The 15,748-nt window shown below is 50.6% G+C and overlaps 37 non-coding genes across 37 annotated transcripts; all 37 read left to right on the top strand.

Moving 5' to 3' along the window:
* The first annotated feature begins 260 nt into the window (after positions 1-260).
* On the top strand, positions 261-376 carry LOC138639459 (U5 spliceosomal RNA). Its single transcript, XR_011313043.1, has one exon. It is a non-coding gene; the product is annotated as a U5 spliceosomal RNA (small nuclear RNA).
* A 310-nt stretch (positions 377-686) lies between these two features.
* Positions 687-802, top strand: LOC138639663 (U5 spliceosomal RNA). Its single transcript, XR_011313236.1, has one exon. It is a non-coding gene; the product is annotated as a U5 spliceosomal RNA (small nuclear RNA).
* Positions 803-1,112: 310 nt separating this feature from the next.
* On the top strand, positions 1,113-1,228 carry LOC138640067 (U5 spliceosomal RNA). Its single transcript, XR_011313588.1, has one exon. It is a non-coding gene; the product is annotated as a U5 spliceosomal RNA (small nuclear RNA).
* Positions 1,229-1,538: 310 nt separating this feature from the next.
* Positions 1,539-1,654, top strand: LOC138639068 (U5 spliceosomal RNA). The gene has a single exon (XR_011312667.1). It is a non-coding gene; the product is annotated as a U5 spliceosomal RNA (small nuclear RNA).
* A 310-nt stretch (positions 1,655-1,964) lies between these two features.
* LOC138640059 (U5 spliceosomal RNA) lies at positions 1,965-2,080 on the top strand. Its single transcript, XR_011313580.1, has one exon. It is a non-coding gene; the product is annotated as a U5 spliceosomal RNA (small nuclear RNA).
* A 310-nt stretch (positions 2,081-2,390) lies between these two features.
* On the top strand, positions 2,391-2,506 carry LOC138639447 (U5 spliceosomal RNA). The gene has a single exon (XR_011313032.1). It is a non-coding gene; the product is annotated as a U5 spliceosomal RNA (small nuclear RNA).
* Positions 2,507-2,812: 306 nt separating this feature from the next.
* Positions 2,813-2,928, top strand: LOC138640017 (U5 spliceosomal RNA). Its single transcript, XR_011313539.1, has one exon. It is a non-coding gene; the product is annotated as a U5 spliceosomal RNA (small nuclear RNA).
* A 310-nt stretch (positions 2,929-3,238) lies between these two features.
* On the top strand, positions 3,239-3,354 carry LOC138639628 (U5 spliceosomal RNA). Its single transcript, XR_011313203.1, has one exon. It is a non-coding gene; the product is annotated as a U5 spliceosomal RNA (small nuclear RNA).
* A 310-nt stretch (positions 3,355-3,664) lies between these two features.
* On the top strand, positions 3,665-3,780 carry LOC138639435 (U5 spliceosomal RNA). The gene has a single exon (XR_011313020.1). It is a non-coding gene; the product is annotated as a U5 spliceosomal RNA (small nuclear RNA).
* A 306-nt stretch (positions 3,781-4,086) lies between these two features.
* Positions 4,087-4,202, top strand: LOC138638996 (U5 spliceosomal RNA). Its single transcript, XR_011312599.1, has one exon. It is a non-coding gene; the product is annotated as a U5 spliceosomal RNA (small nuclear RNA).
* A 310-nt stretch (positions 4,203-4,512) lies between these two features.
* On the top strand, positions 4,513-4,628 carry LOC138639443 (U5 spliceosomal RNA). The gene has a single exon (XR_011313027.1). It is a non-coding gene; the product is annotated as a U5 spliceosomal RNA (small nuclear RNA).
* A 310-nt stretch (positions 4,629-4,938) lies between these two features.
* LOC138639424 (U5 spliceosomal RNA) lies at positions 4,939-5,054 on the top strand. The gene has a single exon (XR_011313009.1). It is a non-coding gene; the product is annotated as a U5 spliceosomal RNA (small nuclear RNA).
* A 310-nt stretch (positions 5,055-5,364) lies between these two features.
* LOC138638974 (U5 spliceosomal RNA) lies at positions 5,365-5,480 on the top strand. Its single transcript, XR_011312579.1, has one exon. It is a non-coding gene; the product is annotated as a U5 spliceosomal RNA (small nuclear RNA).
* Positions 5,481-5,790: 310 nt separating this feature from the next.
* On the top strand, positions 5,791-5,906 carry LOC138639178 (U5 spliceosomal RNA). The gene has a single exon (XR_011312774.1). It is a non-coding gene; the product is annotated as a U5 spliceosomal RNA (small nuclear RNA).
* A 309-nt stretch (positions 5,907-6,215) lies between these two features.
* LOC138639413 (U5 spliceosomal RNA) lies at positions 6,216-6,331 on the top strand. Its single transcript, XR_011312998.1, has one exon. It is a non-coding gene; the product is annotated as a U5 spliceosomal RNA (small nuclear RNA).
* A 309-nt stretch (positions 6,332-6,640) lies between these two features.
* LOC138639536 (U5 spliceosomal RNA) lies at positions 6,641-6,756 on the top strand. Its single transcript, XR_011313115.1, has one exon. It is a non-coding gene; the product is annotated as a U5 spliceosomal RNA (small nuclear RNA).
* A 310-nt stretch (positions 6,757-7,066) lies between these two features.
* Positions 7,067-7,182, top strand: LOC138639337 (U5 spliceosomal RNA). Its single transcript, XR_011312924.1, has one exon. It is a non-coding gene; the product is annotated as a U5 spliceosomal RNA (small nuclear RNA).
* Positions 7,183-7,492: 310 nt separating this feature from the next.
* On the top strand, positions 7,493-7,608 carry LOC138639402 (U5 spliceosomal RNA). Its single transcript, XR_011312987.1, has one exon. It is a non-coding gene; the product is annotated as a U5 spliceosomal RNA (small nuclear RNA).
* A 310-nt stretch (positions 7,609-7,918) lies between these two features.
* LOC138638963 (U5 spliceosomal RNA) lies at positions 7,919-8,034 on the top strand. Its single transcript, XR_011312568.1, has one exon. It is a non-coding gene; the product is annotated as a U5 spliceosomal RNA (small nuclear RNA).
* Positions 8,035-8,344: 310 nt separating this feature from the next.
* On the top strand, positions 8,345-8,460 carry LOC138638995 (U5 spliceosomal RNA). The gene has a single exon (XR_011312598.1). It is a non-coding gene; the product is annotated as a U5 spliceosomal RNA (small nuclear RNA).
* A 309-nt stretch (positions 8,461-8,769) lies between these two features.
* On the top strand, positions 8,770-8,885 carry LOC138639405 (U5 spliceosomal RNA). Its single transcript, XR_011312990.1, has one exon. It is a non-coding gene; the product is annotated as a U5 spliceosomal RNA (small nuclear RNA).
* Positions 8,886-9,194: 309 nt separating this feature from the next.
* Positions 9,195-9,310, top strand: LOC138639535 (U5 spliceosomal RNA). Its single transcript, XR_011313114.1, has one exon. It is a non-coding gene; the product is annotated as a U5 spliceosomal RNA (small nuclear RNA).
* Positions 9,311-9,620: 310 nt separating this feature from the next.
* LOC138639336 (U5 spliceosomal RNA) lies at positions 9,621-9,736 on the top strand. Its single transcript, XR_011312923.1, has one exon. It is a non-coding gene; the product is annotated as a U5 spliceosomal RNA (small nuclear RNA).
* A 310-nt stretch (positions 9,737-10,046) lies between these two features.
* LOC138639194 (U5 spliceosomal RNA) lies at positions 10,047-10,162 on the top strand. Its single transcript, XR_011312789.1, has one exon. It is a non-coding gene; the product is annotated as a U5 spliceosomal RNA (small nuclear RNA).
* A 310-nt stretch (positions 10,163-10,472) lies between these two features.
* LOC138639185 (U5 spliceosomal RNA) lies at positions 10,473-10,588 on the top strand. Its single transcript, XR_011312781.1, has one exon. It is a non-coding gene; the product is annotated as a U5 spliceosomal RNA (small nuclear RNA).
* A 310-nt stretch (positions 10,589-10,898) lies between these two features.
* Positions 10,899-11,014, top strand: LOC138639214 (U5 spliceosomal RNA). The gene has a single exon (XR_011312807.1). It is a non-coding gene; the product is annotated as a U5 spliceosomal RNA (small nuclear RNA).
* Positions 11,015-11,294: 280 nt separating this feature from the next.
* On the top strand, positions 11,295-11,410 carry LOC138638994 (U5 spliceosomal RNA). Its single transcript, XR_011312597.1, has one exon. It is a non-coding gene; the product is annotated as a U5 spliceosomal RNA (small nuclear RNA).
* Positions 11,411-11,720: 310 nt separating this feature from the next.
* Positions 11,721-11,836, top strand: LOC138639736 (U5 spliceosomal RNA). The gene has a single exon (XR_011313305.1). It is a non-coding gene; the product is annotated as a U5 spliceosomal RNA (small nuclear RNA).
* A 310-nt stretch (positions 11,837-12,146) lies between these two features.
* LOC138639293 (U5 spliceosomal RNA) lies at positions 12,147-12,262 on the top strand. The gene has a single exon (XR_011312882.1). It is a non-coding gene; the product is annotated as a U5 spliceosomal RNA (small nuclear RNA).
* A 309-nt stretch (positions 12,263-12,571) lies between these two features.
* LOC138640052 (U5 spliceosomal RNA) lies at positions 12,572-12,687 on the top strand. Its single transcript, XR_011313573.1, has one exon. It is a non-coding gene; the product is annotated as a U5 spliceosomal RNA (small nuclear RNA).
* Positions 12,688-12,997: 310 nt separating this feature from the next.
* Positions 12,998-13,113, top strand: LOC138639603 (U5 spliceosomal RNA). Its single transcript, XR_011313179.1, has one exon. It is a non-coding gene; the product is annotated as a U5 spliceosomal RNA (small nuclear RNA).
* A 310-nt stretch (positions 13,114-13,423) lies between these two features.
* Positions 13,424-13,539, top strand: LOC138638993 (U5 spliceosomal RNA). Its single transcript, XR_011312596.1, has one exon. It is a non-coding gene; the product is annotated as a U5 spliceosomal RNA (small nuclear RNA).
* Positions 13,540-13,849: 310 nt separating this feature from the next.
* On the top strand, positions 13,850-13,965 carry LOC138640007 (U5 spliceosomal RNA). Its single transcript, XR_011313529.1, has one exon. It is a non-coding gene; the product is annotated as a U5 spliceosomal RNA (small nuclear RNA).
* Positions 13,966-14,275: 310 nt separating this feature from the next.
* On the top strand, positions 14,276-14,391 carry LOC138639391 (U5 spliceosomal RNA). Its single transcript, XR_011312976.1, has one exon. It is a non-coding gene; the product is annotated as a U5 spliceosomal RNA (small nuclear RNA).
* Positions 14,392-14,701: 310 nt separating this feature from the next.
* On the top strand, positions 14,702-14,817 carry LOC138639182 (U5 spliceosomal RNA). Its single transcript, XR_011312778.1, has one exon. It is a non-coding gene; the product is annotated as a U5 spliceosomal RNA (small nuclear RNA).
* Positions 14,818-15,127: 310 nt separating this feature from the next.
* On the top strand, positions 15,128-15,243 carry LOC138639184 (U5 spliceosomal RNA). The gene has a single exon (XR_011312780.1). It is a non-coding gene; the product is annotated as a U5 spliceosomal RNA (small nuclear RNA).
* Positions 15,244-15,553: 310 nt separating this feature from the next.
* LOC138639213 (U5 spliceosomal RNA) lies at positions 15,554-15,669 on the top strand. The gene has a single exon (XR_011312806.1). It is a non-coding gene; the product is annotated as a U5 spliceosomal RNA (small nuclear RNA).
* Positions 15,670-15,748: the final 79 nt, after the last annotated feature.

Raw genomic sequence — 15,748 nt, 5'->3', positions numbered from 1 at the left:
GGTGGGAGACTGAACCCTGGGGTTGCGGGGAAGAGGCCCTTATTTGCATATTGTAGCCATGGATGGCCTTCTTCCGGGCAACGGAACAGGTGATGCTCTGTCACCAGCATAGAACTGAGAACGGAGCATCCTGTGGAAGATGGGCTGTTGCCGTTTTTGTTTTTCCATCACCATACCACGAACCCACTTCTAGGTGCTCTCCCCGGGCCAAGTGAGGGCTGCTGCCATGGTGGTAGGTCAGGAGGAGGCCTTTGCACAGTATACTCTGGCTTCTCTTCAGAACGTAAAAATCTTTCGCCTTTTACTAAAGATTTCCGTGGAGAGGAGCAAAACTGAGTTTTGTGGCAATTTTTGCATGCTCCAGCTTGCTGGGGCTTTCTTAATTGGGTTCAACAACAGAATAAAGGAATGGGTGGGTGGGGTTTCGGTGGGAGACTGAACCCTGGGGTTCCTGGGAAAAGGCCCTCATTTGCATATTGTAGCCATGGATGGCCTTCTTCCGGGCAACGGAACAGGTGATGCTCTGTCAGCAGCATAGAACTGAGAACGGAGCATCCTGTGGAAGATGGGCTGTTGCCGTTTTTGTTTTTCCATCACCATACCACGAACCCACTTCTAGGTGCTCTCCCCGGGCCAAGTGAGGGCTGCTGCCATGGTGGTAGGTCAGGAGGAGGCCTTTGCACAGTATAGTCCGGCTTCTCTTCAGAACGTAAAAATCTTTCGCCTTTTACTAAAGATTTCCGTGGAGAGGAGCAAAACTGAGTTTTGTGGCAATTTTTGCATGCTCCAGCTTGCTGGGACTTTCTTAATTGGGTTCAACAACAGAATAAAGTAATGGGTGGGTGGGGTTTCGGTGGGAGACTGAACCCTGGGGTTGCTGGGAAGAGGCCCTCATTTGCATATTGTAGCCATGGATGGCCTTCTTCCGGGCAACGGAACAGTTGATGCTCTGTCAGCAGCATAGAACTGAGAACGGAGCATCCTGTGGAAGATGGGCTGTTGCCGTTTTTGTTTTTCCATCACCATACCACGAACCCACTTCTAGGTGCTCTCCCCGGGCCAAGTGAGGGCTGCTGCCATGGTGGTAGGTCAGGAGGAGGCCCTTGCCCAGTATACTCCGGCTTCTCTTCAGAACGTAAAAATCTTTCGCCTTTTACTAAAGATTTCCGTGGAGAGGAGCAAAACTGAGTTTTGTGGCAATTTTTGCATGCTCCAGCTTGCTGGGGCTTCGTTAATTGGGTTCAACAACAGAATAAAGTAATGGGTGGGTGGGGTTTCGGTGGGAGACTGAACCCTGGGGTTGCGGGGAAGAGGCCCTCATTTGCATATTGTAGCCATGGATGGCCTTCTTCCGGGCAACGGAACAGGTGATGCTCTGTCAGCAGCATAGAACTGAGAACGGAGCAGCCTGTGGAAGATGGGCTGTTGCCGTTTTTGTTTTTCCATCACCAAACCACGAACCCACTTCTAGGTGCTCTTCCCGGGCCAAGTGAGGGCTGCTGCCATGGTGGTAGGTCAGGAGGAGGCCCTTGCCCAGTATACTCTGGCTTCTCTTCAGAACGTAAAAATCTTTCGCCTTTTACTAAAGATTTCCGTGGAGAGGAGCAAAACTGAGTTTTGTGGCAATTTTTGCATGCTCCAACTTGCTGGGGCTTCCTTAATTGGGTTCAACAACAGAATAAATGAATGGGTGGGTGGGGTTTCGGTGGGAGACTGAACCCTGGGGTTCCTGGGAAAAGGCCCTCATTTGCATATTGTAGCCATGGATGGCCTTCTTCCGGGCAACGGAACAGGTGATGCTCTGTCAGCAGCATAGAACTGAGAACGGAGCATCCTGTGGAAGATAGGCTGTTGCCGTTTTTGTTTTTCCATCACCAAACCACGAACCCACTTCTAGGTGCTCTCCCCGCGCCAAGTGAGGGCTGCTGCCATGGTGGTAGGTCAGGAGGAGGCCCTTGCCCAGTGTACTCTGGCTTCTCTTCAGAACGTAAAAATCTTTCGCCTTTTACTAAAGATTTCCGTGGAGAGGAGCAAAACTGAGTTTTGTGGCAATTTTTGCATGCTCCAGCTTGCTGGGGCTTCCTTAATTGGGTTTAACAACAGAATAAAGTAATGGGTGGGTGGGGTTTCGGTGGGAGACTGAACCCTGGGGTTGCGGGGAAGAGGCCCTTATTTGCATATTGTAGCCATGGATGGCCTTCTTCCGGGCAACGGAACAGGTGATGCTCTGTCAGCAGCATAGAACTGAGAACGGAGCATTCTGTGGAAGATGGGCTGTTGCCGTTTTTGTTTTTCCATCACCATACCACGAACCCACTTCTAGGTGCTCTCCCCGGGCCAAGTGAGGGCTGCTGCCATGGTGGTAGGTCAGGAGGAGGCCTTTGCACAGTATACTCTGGCTTCTCTTCAGAACGTAAAAATCTTTCGCCTTTTACTAAAGATTTCCGTGGAGAGGAGCAAAACTGAGTTTTGTGGCAATTTTTGCATGCTCCAGCTTGCTGGGGCTTTCTTAATTGGGTTCAACAACAGAATAAAGGAGTGGGTGGGGTTTCGGTGGGAGACTGAACCCTGGGGTTCCTGGGAAAAGGCCCTCATTTGCATATTGTAGCCATGGATGGCCTTCTTCCGGGCAACGGAACAGGTGATGCTCTGTCAGCAGCATAGAACTGAGAACGGAGCATCCTGTGGAAGATGGGCTGTTGCCGTTTTTGTTTTTCCATCACCATACCACGAACCCACTTCTAGGTGCTCTCCCCGGGCCAAGTGAGGGCTGCTGCCATGGTGGTAGGTCAGGAGGAGGCCTTTGCACAGTATACTCCGGCTTCTCTTCAGAACGTAAAAATCTTTCGCCTTTTACTAAAGATTTCCGTGGAGAGGAGCAAAACTGAGTTTTGTGGCAATTTTTGCATGCTCCAGCTTTCTGGGGCTTCCTTAATTGGGTTCAACAACAGAATAAAGTAATGGGTGGGTGGGGTTTCGGTGGGAGACTGAACCCTGGGGTTCCTGGGAAAAGGCCCTCATTTGCATATTGTAGCCATGGATGGCCTTCTTCCGGGCAACGGAACAGGTGATGCTCTGTCAGCACCATAGAACTGAGAACGGAGCATCCTGTGGAAGATGGGCTGTTGCCGTTTTTGTTTTTCCATCACCAAACCACGAACCCACTTCTAGGTGCTCTCCCCGGGCCAAGTGAGGGCTGCTGCCATGGTGGTAGGTCAGGAGGAGGCCTTTGCACAATATACTATGGCTTCTCTTCAGAACGTAAAAATCTTTCGCCTTTTACTAAAGATTTCCGTGGAGAGGAGCAAAACTGAGTTTTGTGGCAAATTTTGCATGCTCCAGCTTGCTGGGGCTTTCTTAATTGGGTTTAACAACAGAATAAATGAATGGGTGGGTGGGGTTTCAGTGGGAGACTGAACCCTGGGGTTCCTGGGAAAAGGCCCTCATTTGCATATTGTAGCCATGGATGGCCTTCTTCCGGGCAACGGAACAGGTGATGCTCTGTCAGCAGCATAGAACTGAGAACGGAGCATCCTGTGGAAGATGGGCTGTTTCCGTTTTTGTTTTTCCATCACCATACCACGAACCCACTTCTAGGTGCTCTCCCCGGGCCAAGTGAGGGCTGCTGCCATGGTGGTAGGTCAGGAGGAGGCCTTTGCACAGTATACTCTGGCTTCTCTTCAGAACGTAAAAATCTTTCGCCTTTTACTAAAGATTTCCGTGGAGAGGAGCAAAACTGAGTTTTGTGGCAATTTTTGCATGCTCCAGCTTGCTGGGGCTTTCTTAATTGGGTTCAACAACAGAATAAAGGAGTGGGTGGGGTTTCGGTGGGAGACTGAACCCTGGGGTTCCTGGGAAAAGGCCCTCATTTGCATATTGTAGCCATGGATGGCCTTCTTCCGGGCAACGGAACAGGTGATGCTCTGTCAGCACCATAGAACTGAGAACGGAGCATCCTGTGGAAGATGGGCTGTTGCCGTTTTTGTTTTTCCATCACCAAACCACGAACCCACTTCTAGGTGCTCTCCCCGGGCCAAGTGAGGGCTGCTGCCATGGTAGTAGGTCAGGAGGAGGCCCTTGCCCAGTATACTCTAGCTTCTCTTCAGAACGTAAAAATCTTTCGCCTTTTACTAAAGATTTCCGTGGAGAGGAGCAAAACTGAGTTTTGTGGCAATTTTTGCATGCTCCAGCTTGCTGGGGCTTCCTTAATTGGGTTCAACAACAGAATAAAGTAATGGGTGGGTGGGGTTTCGGTGGGAGACTGAACCCTGGGGTTGCGGGGAAGAGGCCCTCATTTGCATATTGTAGCCATGGATGGCCTTCTTCCGGGCAACGGAACAGGTGATGCTCTGTCAGCAGCATAGAACTGAGAACGGAGCAGCCTGTGGAAGATGGGCTGTTGCCGTTTTTGTTTTTCCATCACCAAACCACGAACCCACTTCTAGGTGCTCTCCCCGGGCCAAGTGAGGGCTGCTGCCATGGTGGTAGGTCAGGAGGAGGCCTTTGCACAGTATACTCTGGCTTCTCTTCAGAACGTAAAAATCTTTCGCCTTTTACTAAAGATATCCGTGGAGAGGAGCAAAACTGAGTTTTGTGGCAAATTTTGCATGCTCCATCTTGCTGGGGCTTTCTTAATTGGGTTTAACAACAGAATAAATGAATGGGTGGGTGGGGTTTCAGTGGGAGACTGAACCCTGGGGTTCCTGGGAAAAGGCCCTCATTTGCATATTGTAGCCATGGATGGCCTTCTTCCGGGCAACGGAACAGGTGATGCTCTGTCAGCAGCATAGAACTGAGAACGGAGCATCCTGTGGAAGATGGGCTGTTTCCGTTTTTGTTTTTCCATCACCATACCACGAACCCACTTCTAGGTGCTCTCCCCGGGCCAAGTGAGGGCTGCTGCCATGGTGGTAGGTCAGGAGGAGGCCTTTGCACAGTATACTCTGGCTTCTCTTCAGAACGTAAAAATCTTTCGCCTTTTACTAAAGATTTCCGTGGAGAGGAGCAAAACTGAGTTTTGTGGCAATTTTTGCATGCTCCAGCTTGCTGGGGCTTTCTTAATTGGGTTCAACAACAGAATAAAGTAATGGGTGGGTGGGGTTTCGGTGGGAGACTGAACCCTGGGGTTGCTGGGAAGAGGCCCTCATTTGCATATTGTAGCCATGGATGGCCTTCTTCCGGGCAACGGAACAGGTGATGCTCTGTCAGCAGCATAGAACTGAGAACGGAGCATCCTGTGGAAGATGGGCTGTTGCCGTTTTTGTTTTTCCATCACCATACCACGAACCCACTTCTAGGTGCTCTCCCCGGGCCAAGTGAGGGCTGCTGCCATGGTGGTAGGTCAGGAGGAGGCCCTTGCCCAGTATACTCTGGCTTCTCTTCAAAACGTAAAAATCTTTCGCCTTTTACTAAAGATTTCCGTGGAGAGGAGCAAAACTGAGTTTTGTAGCAATTTTTGCATGCTCCAGCTTGCTGGGGCTTCGTTAATTGGGTTCAACAACAGAATAAAGTAATGGGTGGGTGGGGTTTTGGTGGGAGACTGAACCCTGGGGTTGCGGGGAAGAGGCCCTCATTTGCATATTGTAGCCATGGATGGCCTTCTTCCGGGCAACGGAACAGGTGATGCTCTGTCAGCAGCATAGAACTGAGAACGGAGCATCCTGTGGAAGATGGGCTGTTGCCGTTTTTGTTTTTCCATCACCAAACCACGAACCCACTTCTAGGTGCTCTCCCCGGGCCAAGTGAGGGCTGCTGCCATGGTAGTAGGTCAGGAGGAGGCCCTTGCCCAGTATACTCTAGCTTCTCTTCAGAACGTAAAAATCTTTTGCCTTTTACTAAAGATTTCCGTGGAGAGGAGCAAAACTGAGTTTTGTGGCAATTTTTGCATGCTCCAGCTTGCTGGGGCTTCCTTAATTGGGTTCAACAACAGAATAAAGTAATGGGTGGGTGGGGTTTCGGTGGGAGACTGAACCCTGGGGTTGCGGGGAAGAGGCCCTCATTTGCATATTGTAGCCATGGATGGCCTTCTTCCGGGCAACGGAACAGGTGATGCTCTGTCAGCAGCATAGAACTGAGAACGGAGCATCCTGTGGAAGATGGGCTGTTGCCGTTTTTGTTTTTCCATCACCAAACCACGAACCCACTTCTAGGTGCTGTCCCGGGCCAAGTGAGGGCTGCTGCCATGGTGGTAGGTCAGGAGGAGGCCCTTGCCCAGTATACTCTGGCTTCTCTTCAGAACGTAAAAATCTTTCGCCTTTTACTAAAGATTTCCGTGGAGAGGAGCAAAACTGAGTTTTGTGGCAATTTTTGCATGCTCCAGCTTGCTGGGGCTTTCTTAATTGGTTCAACAACAGAATAAAGGAATGGGTGGGTGGGGTTTCGGTGGGAGACTGAACCCTGGGGTTCCTGGGAAAAGGCCCTCATTTGCATATTGTAGCCATGGATGGCCTTCTTCCGGGCAACGGAACAGGTGATGCTCTGTCAGCAGCATAGAACTGAGAACGGAGCATCCTGTGGAAGATGGGCTGTTGCCGTTTTTGTTTTTCCATCACCAAACCACGAACCCACTTCTAGGTGCTCTCCCCGGGCCAAGTGAGGGCTGCTGCCATGGTGGTAGGTCAGGAGAAGGCCCTTGCCCAGTATGCTCTGGCTTCTCTTCAGAACGTAAAAATCTTTTGCTTTTTACTAAAGATTTCCGTGGAGAGGAGCAAAACTGAGTTTTGTGGCAATTTTTGCATGCTCCAGCTTGCTGGGGCTTCCTTAATTGGGTTCAACAACAGAATAAAGTAATGGGTGGGTGGGGTTTCGGTGGGAGACTGAACCCTGGGGTTGCTGGGAAGAGGCCCTCATTTGCATATCGTAGCCATGGATGGCCTTCTTCCGGGCAACGGAACAGGTGATGCTCTGTCAGCAGCATAGAACTGAGAACGGAGCATCCTGTGGAAGATGGGCTGTTGCCGTTTTTGTTTTTCCATCACCATACCACGAACCCACTTCTAGGTGCTCTCCCCGGGCCAAGTGAGGGCTGCTGCCATGGTGGTAGGTCAGGAGGAGGCCCTTGCCCAGTATACTCTGGCTTCTCTTCAGAACGTAAAAATCTTTCGCCTTTTGCTAAAGATTTCCGTGGAGAGGAGCAAAACTGAGTTTTGTGGCAATTTTTGCATGCTCCAGCTTGCTGGGGCTTCCTTAATTGGGTTCAACAACAGAATAAAGGAATGGGTGGGTGGGGTTTCGGTGGGAGACTGAACCCTGGGGTTGCTGGGAAGAGGCCCTCATTTGCATATTGTAGCCATGGATGGCCTTCTTCCGGGCAACGGAACAGGTGATGCTCTGTCAGCAGCATAGAACTGAGAACGGAGCAGCCTGTGGAAGATGGGCTGTTGCCGTTTTTGTTTTTCCATCACCAAACCACGAACCCACTTCTAGGTGCTCTCCCCGGGCCAAGTGAGGGCTGCTGCCATGGTGGTAGGTCAGGAGGAGACCTTTTCACAGTATACTCTGGCTTCTCTTCAGAACGTAAAAATCTTTCGCCTTTTACTAAAGATTTCCGTGGAGAGGAGCAAAACTGAGTTTTGTGGCAATTTTTGCATGCTCCAGCTTGCTGGGGCTTTCTTAATTGGGTTCAACAACAGAATAAAGTAATGGGTGGGTGGGGTTTCGGTGGGAGACTGAACCCTGGGGTTGCTGGGAAGAGGCCCTCATTTGCATATTGTAGCCATGGATGGCCTTCTTCCGGGCAACGGAACAGGTGATGCTCTGTCAGCAGCATAGAACTGAGAACGGAGCATCCTGTGGAAGATGGGCTGTTGCCGTTTTTGTTTTTCCATCACCATACCACGAACCCACTTCTAGGTGCTCTCCACGGGCCAAGTGAGGGCTGCTGCCATGGTGGTAGGTCAGGAGGAGGCCCTTGCCCAGTATACTCTGGCTTCTCTTCAAAACGTAAAAATCTTTCGCCTTTTACTAAAGATTTCCGTGGAGAGGAGCAAAACTGAGTTTTGTAGCAATTTTTGCATGCTCCAGCTTGCTGGGGCTTCGTTAATTGGGTTCAACAACAGAATAAAGTAATGGGTGGGTGGGGTTTTGGTGGGAGACTGAACCCTGGGGTTGCGGGGAAGAGGCCCTCATTTGCATATTGTAGCCATGGATGGCCTTCTTCCGGGCAACGGAACAGGTGATGCTCTGTCAGCAGCATAGAACTGAGAACGGAGCATCCTGTGGAAGATGGGCTGTTGCCGTTTTTGTTTTTCCATCACCAAACCACGAACCCACTTCTAGGTGCTCTCCCCGGGCCAAGTGAGGGCTGCTGCCATGGTAGTAGGTCAGGAGGAGGCCCTTGCCCAGTATACTCTAGCTTCTCTTCAGAACGTAAAAATCTTTCGCCTTTTACTAAAGATTTCCGTGGAGAGGAGCAAAACTGAGTTTTGTGGCAATTTTTGCATGCTCCAGCTTGCTGGGGCTTCCTTAATTGGGTTCAACAACAGAATAAAGTAATGGGTGGGTGGGGTTTCGGTGGGAGACTGAACCCTGGGGTTGCGGGGAAGAGGCCCTCATTTGCATATTGTAGCCATGGATGGCCTTCTTCCGGGCAACGGAACAGGTGATGCTCTGTCAGCAGCATAGAACTGAGAACGGAGCATCCTGTGGAAGATGGGCTGTTGCCGTTTTTGTTTTTCCATCACCAAACCACGAACCCACTTCTAGGTGCTGTCCCGGGCCAAGTGAGGGCTGCTGCCATGGTGGTAGGTCAGGAGGAGGCCCTTGCCCAGTATACTATGGCTTCTCTTCAGAACGTAAAAATCTTTCGCCTTTTACTAAAGATTTCCGTGGAGAGGAGCAAAACTGAGTTTTGTGGCAATTTTTGCATGCTCCAGCTTGCTGGGGCTTTCTTAATTGGTTCAACAACAGAATAAAGGAATGGGTGGGTGGGGTTTCGGTGGGAGACTGAACCCTGGGGTTCCTGGGAAAAGGCCCTCATTTGCATATTGTAGCCATGGATGGCCTTCTTCCGGGCAACGGAACAGGTGATGCTCTGTCAGCAGCATAGAACTGAGAACGGAGCATCCTGTGGAAGATGGGCTGTTGCCGTTTTTGTTTTTCCATCACCAAACCACGAACCCACTTCTAGGTGCTCTCCCCGGGCCAAGTGAGGGCTGCTGCCATGGTGGTAGGTCAGGAGAAGGCCCTTGCCCAGTATGCTCTGGCTTCTCTTCAGAACGTAAAAATCTTTTGCTTTTTACTAAAGATTTCCGTGGAGAGGAGCAAAACTGAGTTTTGTGGCAATTTTTGCATGCTCCAGCTTGCTGGGGCTTCCTTAATTGGGTTCAACAACAGAATAAAGTAATGGGTGGGTGGGGTTTCGGTGGGAGACTGAACCCTGGGGTTGCTGGGAAGAGGCCCTCATTTGCATATCGTAGCCATGGATGGCCTTCTTCCGGGCAACGGAACAGGTGATGCTCTGTCAGCAGCATAGAACTGAGAACGGAGCATCCTGTGGAAGATGGGCTGTTGCCGTTTTTGTTTTTCCATCACCATACCACGAACCCACTTCTAGGTGCTCTCCCCGGGCCAAGTGAGGGCTGCTGCCATGGTGGTAGGTCAGGAGGAGGCCCTTGCCCAGTATACTCTGGCTTCTCTTCAGAACGTAAAAATCTTTCGCCTTTTGCTAAAGATTTCCGTGGAGAGGAGCAAAACTGAGTTTTGTGGCAATTTTTGCATGCTCCAGCTTGCTGGGGCTTCCTTAATTGGGTTCAACAACAGAATAAAGGAATGGGTGGGTGGGGTTTCGGTGGGAGACTGAACCCTGGGGTTGCTGGGAAGAGGCCCTCATTTGCATATTGTAGCCATGGATGGCCTTCTTCCGGGCAACGGAACAGGTGATGCTCTGTCAGCAGCATAGAACTGAGAACGGAGCAGCCTGTGGAAGATGGGCTGTTGCCGTTTTTGTTTTTCCATCACCAAACCACGAACCCACTTCTAGGTGCTCTCCCCGGGCCAAGTGAGGGCTGCTGCCATGGTGGTAGGTCAGGAGGAGGCCTTTTCACAGTATACTCTGGCTTCTCTTCAGAACGTAAAAATCTTTCGCCTTTTACTAAAGATTTCCGTGGAGAGGAGCAAAACTGAGTTTTGTGGCAATTTTTGCATGCTCCAGCTTGTTGGGGCTTTCTTAATTGGATTCAACAACAGAATAAAGGAATGGGTGGGTGGGGTTTCGGTGGGAGACTGAACCCTGGGGTTCCTGGGAAAAGGCCCTCATTTGCATATTGTAGCCATGGATGGCCTTCTTCCGGGCAACGGAACAGGTGATGCTCTGTCAGCAGCATAGAACTGAGAACGGAGCATCCTGTGGAAGATGGGCTGTTGCCGTTTTTGTTTTTCCATCACCAAACCACGAACCCACTTCTAGGTGCTCTCCCCGGGCCAAGTGAGGGCTGCTGCCATGGTGGTAGGTCAGGAGGAGGCCCTTGCCCAGTATTCTCTGGCTTCTCTTCAGAACGTAAAAATCTTTCGCCTTTTACTAAAGATTTCCGTGGAGAGGAGCAAAACTGAGTTTTGTGGCAATTTTTGCATGCTCCAGCTTGCTGGGGCTTCCTTAATTGGGTTCAACAACAGAATAAAGGAATGGGTGGGTGGGGTTTCGGTGGGAGACTGAACCCTGGGGTTGCTGGGAAGAGGCCCTCATTTGCATATTGTAGCCATGGATGGCCTTCTTCCGGGCAACGGAACAGGTGATGCTCTGTCAGCAGCATAGAACTGAGAACGGAGCATCCTGTGGAAGATGGGCTGTTGCCGTTTTTGTTTTTCCATCACCATACCACGAACCCACTTCTAGGTGCTCTCCCCGGGCCAAGTGAGGGCTGCTGCCATGGTGGTAGGTCAGGAGGAGGCCTTTGCACAGTATACTCTGGCTTCTCATCAGAACGTAAAAATCTTTCGCCTTTTACTAAAGATTTCCGTGGAGAGGAGCAAAACTGAGTTTTGTGGCAATTTTTGCATGCTCCAGCTTGCTGGGGCTTTCTTAATTGGGTTCAACAACAGAATAAAGGAGTGGGTGGGGTTTCTGGTAAAAGGCCCTCATTTGCATATTGTAGCCATGGATGGCCTTCTTCCGGGCAACGGAACAGGTGATGCTCTGTCAGCAGCATAGAACTGAGAACGGAGCATCCTGTGGAAGATGGGCTGTTGCCGTTTTTGTTTTTCCATCACCAAACCACGAACCCACTTCTAGGTGCTCGCCCCGGGCCAAGTGAGGGCTGCTGCCATGGTGGTAGGTCAGGAGGAGGCCCTTGCCCAGTATACTCTAGCTTCTCTTCAGAACGTAAAAATCTTTCGCCTTTTACTAAAGATTTCCGTGGAGAGGAGCAAAACTGAGTTTTGTGGCAATTTTTGCATGCTCCAGCTTGCTGGGGCTTCGTTAATTGGGTTCAACAACAGAATAAAGTAATGGGTGGGTGGGGTTTCGGTGGGAGACTGAACCCTGGGGTTGCTGGGAAGAGGCCCTCATTTGCATATTGTAGCCATGGATGGCCTTCTTCCGGGCAACGGAACAGGTGATGCTCTGTCAGCAGCATAGAACTGAGAACGGAGCATCCTGTGGAAGATGGGCTGTTGCCGTTTTTGTTTTTCCATCACCATACCACGAACCCACTTCTAGGTGCTCTCCCCGGGCCAAGTGAGGGCTGCTGCCATGGTGGTAGGTCAGGAGGAGGCCCTTGCCCAGTATACTCTGGCTTCTCTTCGGAATGTAAAAATCTTTCGCCTTTTACTAAAGATTTCTGTGGAGAGGAGCAAAACTGAGTTTTGTGGCAATTTTTGCCTGCTCCAGCTTGCTGGGGCTTCCTTAATTGGGTTCAAGAACAGAATAAAGGAATGGGTGGGTGGGGTTTCGGTGGGAGACTGAACCCTGGGGTTGCTGGGAAGAGGCTCTCATTTGCATATTGTAGCCATGGATGGTCTTCTTTCGGGCAACGGAGCAGGTGATGCTTTGTCAGCAGCATAGAACTGAGAACGGAGCAGCCTGTGGAAGATGGGCTGTTGCCGTTTTTGTTTTTCCATCACCAAACCACGAACCCACTTCTAGGTGCTCTCCCCGGGCCAAGTGAGGGCTGCTGCCATGGTGGTAGGTCAGGAGGAGGCCTTTGCACAGTATACTCTGGCTTCTCTTCAGAACGTAAAAATCTTTCGCCTTTTACTAAAGATTTCTGTGGAGAGGAGCAAAACTGAGTTTTGTGGCAATTTTTGCATGCTCCAGCTTGCTGGGGCTTTCTTAATTGGGTTCAACAACAGAATAAAGTAATGGGTGGGTGGGGTTTCGGTGGGAGACTGAACCCTGGGGTTGCGGGGAAGAGGCCCTCATTTGCATATTGTAGCCATGGATGGCCTTCTTCCGGGCAACGGAACAGGTGATGCTCTGTCAGCAGCATAGAACTGAGAACGGAGCAGCCTGTGGAAGATGGGCTGTTGCCGTTTTTGTTTTTCCATCACCAAACCACGAACCCACTTCTAGGTGCTGTCCCGGGCCAAGTGAGGGCTGCTGCCATGGTGGTAGGTCAGGAGGAGGCCCTTGCCCAGTATACTCTGGCTTCTCTTCAGAACGTAAAAATCTTTCGCCTTTTACTAAAGATTTCCGTGGAGAGGAGCAAAACTGAGTTTTGTGGCAATTTTTACATGCTCCAACTTGCTGGGGCTTCCTTAATTGGGTTCAACAACAGAATAAAGTAATGGGTGGGTGGGGTTTCGGTGGGAGACTGAACCCTGGGGTTGCTGGGAAGAGGCCCTCATTTGCATATTGTAGCCATGGATGGCCTTCTTCCGGGCAACGGAACAGGTGATGCTCTGTCAGCAGCATAGAACTGAGAACGGAGCAGCCTGTGGAAGATGGGCTGTTGCCGTTTTTGTTTTTCCATCACCAAACCACGAACCCACTTCTAGGTGCTCTCCCCGGGCCAAGTGAGGGCTGCTGCCATAGTGGTAGGTCAGGAGGAGGCCTTTGCACAGTATACTTTGGCTTCTCTTCAGAATGTAAAAATCTTTCGCCTTTTACTAAAGATTTCCGTGGAGAGGAGCAAAACTGAGATTTGTGGCAATTTTTGCATGCTCCAGCTTGCTGGGGCTTTCTTAATTGGGTTCAACAACAGAATAAAGGAATGGCTGGGTGGGGTTTCGGTGGGAGACTGAACCCTGGGGTTCCTGGTAAAAGGCCCTCATTTGCATATTGTAGCCATGGATGGCCTTCTTCCGGGCAACGGAACAGGTGACGCTCTGTCAGCAGCATAGAACTGAGAACGGAGCATCCTGTGGAAGATGGGCTGTTGCCGTTTTTGTTTTTCCATCACCAAACCACGAACCCACTTCTAGGTGCTCGCCCCGGGCTAAGTGAGGGCTGCTGCCATGGTAGTAGGTCAGGAGGAGGCCCTTGCCCAGTATACTCTAGCTTCTCTTCAGAACGTAAAAATCTTTCGCCTTTTACTAAAGATTTCCGTGGAGAGGAGCAAAACTGAGTTTTGTGGCAATTTTTGCATGCTCCAGCTTGCTGGGGCTTCCTTAATTGGGTTCAACAACAGAATAAAGTAATGGGTAGGTGGGGTTTCGGTGGGAGACTGAACCCTGGGGTTGCGGGGAAGAGGCCCTCATTTGCATATTGTAGCCATGGATGGCCTTCTTCCGGGCAACGGAACAGGTGATGCTCTGTCAGCAGCATAGAACTGAGAACGGAGCAGCCTGTGGAAGATGGGCTGTTGCCGTTTTTGTTTTTCCATCACCAAACCACGAACCCACTTCTAGGTGCTGTCCCCGGGCCAAGTGAGGGCTGCTGCCATGGTGGTAGGTCAGGAGGAGGCCCTTGCCCAGTGTACTCTGGCTTCTCTTCAGAACGTAAAAATCTTTCGCCTTTTACTAAAGATTTCCGTGGAGAGGAGCAAAACTGAGTTTTGTGGCAATTTTTGCATGCTCCAACTTGCTGGGGCTTCCTTAATTGGGTTCAACAACAGAATAAAGTAATGGGTGGGTGGGGTTTCGGTGGGAGACTGAACCCTGGGGTTGCGGGGAAGAGGCCATCATTTGCATATTGTAGCCATGGATGGCCTTCTTCCGGGCAACAGAACAGGTGATGCTCTGTCAGCAGCATAGAACTGAGAACGGAGCAGCCTGTGGAAGATGGGCTGTTGCCGTTTTTGTTTTTCCATCACCAAACCACGAACCCACTTCTAGGTGCTCTCCCCGGGCCAAGTGAGGGCTGCTGCCATGGTGGTAGGTCAGGAGGAGGCCCTTGCCCAGTATACTCTGGCTTCTCTTCAGAACGTAAAAATCTTTCGCCTTTTACTAAAGATTTCCGTGGAGAGGAGCAAAACTGAGTTTTGTGGCAATTTTTGCATGCTCCAGCTTGCTGGGGCTTGCTTAATTGGGTTCAACAAAAGAATAAAGGAATGGGTGGGTGGGGTTTCGGTGGGAGACTGAACCCTGGGGTTGCTGGGAAGAGGCCCTCATTTGCATATTGTAGCCATGGATGGCCTTCTTCCGAGCAACGGAACAGGTGATGCTCTGTCAGCAGCATAGAACTGAGAACGGAGCAGCCTGTGGAAGATGGGCTGTTGCCGTTTTTGTTTTTCCATCACCAAACCACGAACCCACTTCTAGGTGCTCTCCCCGGGCCAAGTGAGGGCTGCTGCCATGGTGGTAGGTCAGGAGGAGGCCTTTTCACAGTATACTCTGGCTTCTCTTCAGAACGTAAAAATCTTTCGCCTTTTACTAAAGATTTCCGTGGAGAGGAGCAAAACTGAGTTTTGTGGCAATTTTTGCATGCTCCAGCTTGTTGGGGCTTTCTTAATTGGATTCAACAACAGAATAAAGGAATGGGTGGGTGGGGTTTCGGTGGGAGACTGAACCCTGGGGTTCCTGGGAAAAGGCCCTCATTTGCATATTGTAGCCATGGATGGCCTTCTTCCGGGCAACGGAACAGGTGATGATCTGTCAGCAGCATAGAACTGAGAACGGAGCATCCTGTGGAAGATGGGCTGTTGCCGTTTTTGTTTTTCCATCACCAAACCACGAACCCACTTCTAGGTGCTCTCCCCGGGCCAAGTGAGGGCTGCTGCCATGGTGGTAGGTCAGGAGGAGGCCCTTGCCCAGTATTCTCTGGCTTCTCTTCAGAACGTAAAAATCTTTCGCCTTTTACTAAAGATTTCCGTGGAGAGGAGCAAAACTGAGTTTTGTGGCAATTTTTGCATGCTCCAGCTTGCTGGGGCTTCCTTAATTGGGTTCAACAACAGAATAAAGGAATGGGTGGGTGGGGTTTCTGTGGGAGACTGAACCCTGGGGTTGCTGGGAAGAGGCCCTCATTTGCATATTGTAGCCATGGATGGCCTTCTTCCGGGCAACGGAACAGGTGATGCTCTGTCAGCAGCATAGAACTGAGAACGGAGCATCCTGTGGAAGATGGGCTGTTGCCGTTTTTGTTTTTCCATCACCATACCACGAACCCACTTCTAGGTGCTCTCCCCGGGCCAAGTGAGGGCTGCTGCCATGGTGGTAGGTCAGGAGGAGGCCTTTGCACAGTATACTCTGGCTTCTCATCAGAACGTAAAAATCTTTCGCCTTTTACTAAAGATTTCCGTGGAGAGGAGCAAAACTGAGTTTTGTGGCAATTTTTGCATGCTCCAGCTTGCTGGGGCTTTCTTAATTGGGTTCAACAACAGAATAAAGGAGTGGGTGGGGTTTCTGGTAAAAGGCCCTCATTTGCATATTGTAGCCA

The sequence above is a fragment of the Ranitomeya imitator genome, chromosome 5, assembly GCF_032444005.1.
Source record: "Ranitomeya imitator isolate aRanImi1 chromosome 5, aRanImi1.pri, whole genome shotgun sequence".
Taxonomy (NCBI): domain Eukaryota; kingdom Metazoa; phylum Chordata; class Amphibia; order Anura; family Dendrobatidae; genus Ranitomeya; species Ranitomeya imitator.
Note: the sequence above shows the minus strand (reverse complement) of the source record. Positions and strands in the feature narration are given on the sequence as shown.